The 6,211-nt window shown below is 42.1% G+C and overlaps 1 protein-coding gene across 5 annotated transcripts in view; it reads left to right on the top strand.

The window, feature by feature from the left end:
• Nucleotides 1–693: 693 nt before the first annotated feature.
• LOC143031076 (uncharacterized) overlaps nucleotides 694–6,211 on the top strand; it is a 30,178-nt gene continuing 24,660 nt past the window's right edge. The window contains exon 1 of one of the 5 annotated variants that reach the window (XM_076194482.1): nucleotides 694–773. The gene's annotated coding sequence lies outside the window, so the exon portion shown is untranslated. The remainder of the gene's footprint in view (nucleotides 774–6,211) is intronic. The other 4 variants (XM_076194481.1, XM_076194483.1, XM_076194480.1 and 1 more) reach the window with 4 other exon arrangements.

Genomic DNA, 6,211 nt, shown 5'->3' with positions numbered 1-6,211 from the left:
TTATCACAAGCGTCTTGCATTGGCTCCATTCCCAAGGTCAAAACAATTAATCCAGTCAAGTAGTCGCCGCTCCCTTCTGTATGTAGGTTTCCCAGTGAAAATACATGTAAAAGCGCGCACGCACACACACACACACACACACACACACACACACACACACACACACACACACACACACACACACACACACACACACACACACACACACACACACACACACACACACACACACACACACACACACACACACACACACACACACATGCTTGCGTACAAAGTTAGAAGTGCCTCTAATGGAAGGGAGGAGAGGGAGAGAGCGAGAGACAGAGTTATCGCCGCGTTCAGGGCGATGAAAAAAAAAAAAAATGGACATCATTGACACGAAGAATCCCTTGGTATGGAACGAAGGAGCAACGAGAAGGATCAAAGTATTCGGAAGATAAAGTCGAGCATATGACACTTGGGTCAGTATGCTTAGGTACACGCGTGCAAGGGGAGGGGGCGAGAGGAAGGGCAGCGAAGAGGGAAACAGGAAGAAGAAAAAGGGAGAAGACACACGAACGGCGAAGGGAGGGATAAAGAACGGGGTACAAGATGCCTATAGATTGGCTCGCCTTTTTATCTAGCTGTGCAATATCTTGAGTAAGATTTAGACGATAAGATAACACTTGGTTACAGACCTCCCTGTTAGCCGTGGCAGCAGTCAGCCACGACAAGGCCGTGTGAACAGGCCAGTCTTCTCCTCCAGTTACCTCCCACGGCTCGTTTTTCGGGTAAGTGAGACTTGTTGCAGGAGGGCGAGACACTCACGCACTTGTCTTCAGGGTCCCCCACCCAAGTGGTAATATCATGTTTTGTCATCGCTCGCAGGGTTAGCTGGTTGTGCCTGCTGTTGCTTTCTGCCATGGCGATCACTTAACAGAAATATTCAATAGTATAAAACTGAGTGCGAGAGAAACTTGGGAGCTCTAGTGAGTCCTGACCTCAAATCCAGGAATCAGTGCATTAGCGCCAGGAATAAAACAAACAGAGCATTAAGTTTCATTGATAGGGCGGTTACGAATAGAAGTGCAGAGGTAATTATCAAACTCTAGCGTTAATTAAATCTATCATTGACTATGCGGTACATTATTGGTCTCCGTCTTATAGAATGACATCAATTTACTGGAATCAGTACAGAGGAGAATGACCAAAATGGGCTCAGAAATTTACCTTACGAAAAGAGGCTTAGGCACCTTAACTTACACTCTCTGGAAAGACGCAGAGTGCGGGGTGATCTAATAGAGGTGTTCAAGTGGATGAAAGGCTTTAACAAGGGTGACGCAAACAAGGTCATCATATTAAGGCAACAGGGAAGGATTCAAAGTAATGGATTTAAATTGCACAAATTTAAATTTCAGAATAAAATAGGGAAGAATTGGTTTACTAATAGGAAGGTCAACGAATGGCATTGACTTAGTAACCATGCAGTGCGCGCCGAAAATATCAGTTGTTTTAAGAAACGGTTAGATATTCTTATGGATGGGGATGAGAGGTGGTAATGGACAAGGAACTGCCTAGTGTATGCCTTATGGTCTCTTGCAGTCTCCTTCATTCTTATGTTCTTAAGCGTCCTACAAGGCAGCGAACAATGGTGTGAAGGAGGGTGGGGAGGGTGGCAACTTACTTATATTTTCTATATCGATGGCCCCTTTTAGATGTAGGATCAGTTTCTAAGTACAAATCTTTTTTTCCTCGTGTTTTCTTGGATTATGTCTATGTGTTGCTGTGTTTTCCCTTCTGTCCTCTCATGTGTGTATGTGTCAACTTTGTCTTCCCCCACCCCTCCTCCCATTGTTTAATTACCTTCTCTGGGTTTGTTCACTTATTGCCTCGTTGTAGCAATCCTATTCTTCGAATCTGGTGGTAAATCATTTGACTCGTTTCTAGCTTTACTTTTGTTTTATTTTCCTTGTCTTGACCTGTTTCCTCCTGTCCTTATGTCTGGTGCCCATGACTTGCCTCCTCTTCCTTGTACTATTGTATTTACTAGTTTCTTCATTCACCCTTCGTATGGCAGTCCTTGTCGGCCTCAAAGTCCTTAATGAGGCTTTCCCAGAAATGGTCCATACCCCTTTTCAAGAGTGTTTTTGGTACCACTGCCACCCACTGGTGCTCGGTTTCGTGGTCTGCATGATTAGTGTCATGTTGAAAACTACAAAGACGAATACCTGATATTGGTATGGTGTTCAGTCAGTCAGTCCTCAGATGTCTCGAGTTTAACTAAATGGAATACTCGCAGCCCTGCAGTGGCTGGCAACGGTCCTCAGATCCTCTCAAATATCCCTGGGAAGAATTTTTTGACTCTTGTTGTTGCGAGAGGAGAGTAATTGCCGCTTGTCAGTTGACCATGTGTGTAAAAGGGGTAAGAAATACAGTTGAAGGTAATAGAGAAAGACATTGGGCCCAATCCGGGAACTGAGTGTCAGCCCCTCAGGGCTGCATCTGGTGGATGGGGGTTGACGGGTTTTGAAAATGGCAGCTTCGCTGTCCATCTTGCAGGACCACCACATGAAAGTAGGTGCCCGTCGTTGGTCCCGTTCAGGTGGCGGCGTTGAGGTAACTGGCAGTGTACTACTAGCTTGGGCCAGGGTTTTCAAAGACTGCTTACTCCATTAGTTCCTCTGTGTTACACGTTGTTTTTGCCCTTTTGTATTTGCCTCCCCCCCCCCCCGCTTGCATTGCACTGTATATACTGGTATCGGATGGCATGTGCCAATGTTGACTCTAGTCATTCAGCTTGCTTTTGTCTAGCCGCGAGGTTCTGTTGCTCTTGTGACTATCATCGCCATTTTTGCAGGTTAGCTTTACCAGTCCACGACTTCCCTCCCTCCTCTTTCTTCTACTGTTGTCTTTTCTAGTTTATCCGTTCTTTTGCTGTATGCCAGTTGTTGTCGGCCTCAGAGTCGTTGCTGAGCCTTTTCCAGAAATGGTCTCTTTTTTTCAAGAGTGGCTGCCTTCGGCACTATCGCCACCCACCCACTGGGGCTCGGTTTCGCGGTCTGCGTGATTGATGTCATGTTGAAAACCACAGAGATGAATACCAGTTCTTCGCATGCTGTTCATTCAATCAATCCATCGATGCCTCGAGTTCAAACAAGTGGAAAACCCGCAGCCCCGCAGTGATCGGCAACGGTCGTCGGAACCTCCCACAGATCTCTCTCCCCGGGAAGAATTCTGTGACTGTTTTGTCCGTGTTGCATCAGCATGGGACAGTTTGTGTGTCACAGCCTCAAAGTTGTAGCCAAAGGAGAGCATTTGCCGGTTGTCAGCACTCCATGTGTGCCGCAGGGTAAGATATACAGTTGAAAGTAACAGAGAATTCTATAGTTACATTAGAGATAAAAAGGTTATTAAAAATCACATTGGTCCACTATTATCTGCTGACGGTCAACTTGAATATTTAAATGAAGGAATGTGTGATATTTCAAACATCTATTTTAGCTTTATGTTCGTACACGAAACACCTCGAAGTGAACTCCAAACTAAAACCTGTGAAAATTTTAGGGTGTACTTGCTACGGTAAATATAACTAAAGAAAAATTAAAAGGTGTATAGAAAAAAAAATTAACAAAACACCGAATCATAAAGGAAATTAAAAATGAGATTGTTGTTCTATTAGAAATTACTTTCAAGAAATCCATCATATCCGGAGATGTCCCAAGAGAATGGAAGCTAGCTAACGTTACTCCCATGTTAAAAAAAAAGGTGACAAAAAGAAAGAAAGAAAAAAAAAAAAAACTACGGGCCTACCAAATCTACTTCAATCGTAGGAAAAATGACGGAAACTATCATCAGAGATACTATCGAACACAACTTAGAAAGTAATAGATAAATGACAGCCAGCAATGGATTCGGACGGAATCGTTCTTGCGTGACTAACTTATACGAATTCTACAACACAATGATCTCGAATTATGACAAAAACAATATAGATCTAATATATTTAAACTTTGCAAAAGCTTTTGATACCGTCCCCCACGAAAGACAACTTACTGAATTAGCTTCACACGGAATAAATGGTAGCCTGTTAATATGGACTAGTAAATTGTTAAACGATCGTAAACAGAGTTGTTCTAAATGGCAAAATTTCTAGATGGAAACATCTTTACGAGTGGAGTTCCTCAAGGTTCCGTTCTTGGACCACCTCTATTCATAGTATGCATAAATGATATAGACCACGGGCTGAATTCTATTGTCTCCAAACTTGTTGATGATACAAAATTGTGTGGAATGGCAAATGATCACTTACACAAATTGGATATTCAAGAAGATTTAGGTAAATTACAGCAATGGTCTGAAAAGTGGTTAATGAAATTTAACACAAGTAAATGCAAGGTTGTACATATAGGTAAAATAATAGTAAGTACGATTACAAGTTATTTGGAAAATCGTCAACAAAAGTGGGTAGTGAAAAGGATCTCGGCGTAATTATCAATAACGATCTCAAATCATCTAACCGGTGTATTTTAGTCTCTGAGAAAGCACATAAGTTTGAAGGACTGATTGCGCCTATCTTTTGACTTCAAAAGTCCATCACTCATTAACAAGCTATATAAATCGTTAGTTCGTCCACATTTGGAATATGCTGTTTCCGTATGGTCACCGAATCTCATTAACCCGCTAAGACCGACGGCCGAAAATTTAGCAATCTCCCAGTACCGCAATTATCATCAAAAAATCAACTCTTATGAATTACTCTGGAAAAAAATCTGCTGTTAGTAGACATGACAATGCATCATCCTACAAGTTTTTATTGCTCTACTCACCATAGTTGTCTCGGAATAATTACCGAGAGTTGGAGAAGATTGTGGTAGCGGCAACTCTCCGCCTCTCTGGCGGCGGCACGCAGTGCTGGGTGGACACGATTGGTTTCACAGAATCCCGCTTTGCCCGACCTCGTGCACTAACAACAGGGGTTGTTGATGCCGTTTTTGGCACGTTTATGGTCACCACCAGATGCATAGTTGTAAATAATAGTTTCGTAAATAAGTAAATACGTAAATACGTAAAAATTCTCGCCGTGACACGATGCGCACGCCTCTCACAAAATTTTGCGGCACACTGGCTGGCGAGAGCAGTTTACTTCCTGCTAGCCTACAGTACTACCATAGGACTACGTCATGGCCAAATATAGCAGTGCTACCAATTTTAGCGCGGTTTTTATTAGCGCTGAAAGTAGCTGCCCCATTTAAGGCCTGTCGGACGTTTGCGATGCAGCCCTATTTAAGGCCTGTTGGTCTTAGCGGGTTAAAGACATTGACAGACTGGAAAAAGTACAACGGCGAGCCACAAAACTGATTCCAAATATAAAAAATAAATCATACGAAAATCGACTAAAACATATGAATGTTTTCCCTAAAAAAGGCGTAGACTCAGAGGTGACTTGATACAGGTCTTTAAGATTCTAAAGGAAATTGACATCAAAAGTGACAAAATTTTCACACTTAATGAGAATCCGACAAGAAACAATGGTCTCAAACTGTCAGGAAATGTATTTAATTTGGAAGTGGGTAGAAACAACTTTGCCAACTGTGTAGTAGTAAATGAATGGAATAAACTTCCTGCAGAGGCAGTGTAATGTAGTTCAGTTCGAAACTTTAAGATTCGTTTAGATAAACACCTAACCAAGATGCTGTAATGCCTGCCATTATTTTTTCATATTATTTGTGCATTTGTTTGCTATTATTTGTCTGTTTATTATTATATATTTTATTATCATTTATTGATATATATCTGTCCATTTATTATCATTTGATATTTACCTGTTTGTTTATTATTTACCTTTACCTATTTATTTATTTGTTTTAATATTATTTATATCGTTATTACTTTATTTATTTATTTATTTACTTATCTTTATTATAGTTTTTTAGCATCCGACCTAGCTATGGACCAAAAGGTCTCCTGTCGGCATGCTCCTCCTTTGTAATCTTTTGAGAGATCTTGGGCCCAGAGACCGAGTGTCAGCCCGTCAGGGTTGGAGCAGGTGGTCGGGGGTGGGGGTTGGTTGACGGGTGTTGAAAATGGCAACTTCGCTGTCCACTTTACAGGACCACCACAAGGAAGGAAGCAGGTACGCGCCATTGGTGCCCTTCAGGTGGCGTTGAGGCAACTGGCAGTGTACTCGCTTGAGTCAGGGTTTTCAGACTGTTTACTTCTTTCGTACTTC

The sequence above is a fragment of the Oratosquilla oratoria genome, chromosome 12 (assembly GCF_046742065.1).
Source record: "Oratosquilla oratoria isolate Oo_2021 chromosome 12, ASM4674206v1, whole genome shotgun sequence".
Lineage (NCBI taxonomy): Eukaryota > Metazoa > Arthropoda > Malacostraca > Stomatopoda > Squillidae > Oratosquilla > Oratosquilla oratoria.
Note: the sequence above shows the minus strand (reverse complement) of the source record. Positions and strands in the feature narration are given on the sequence as shown.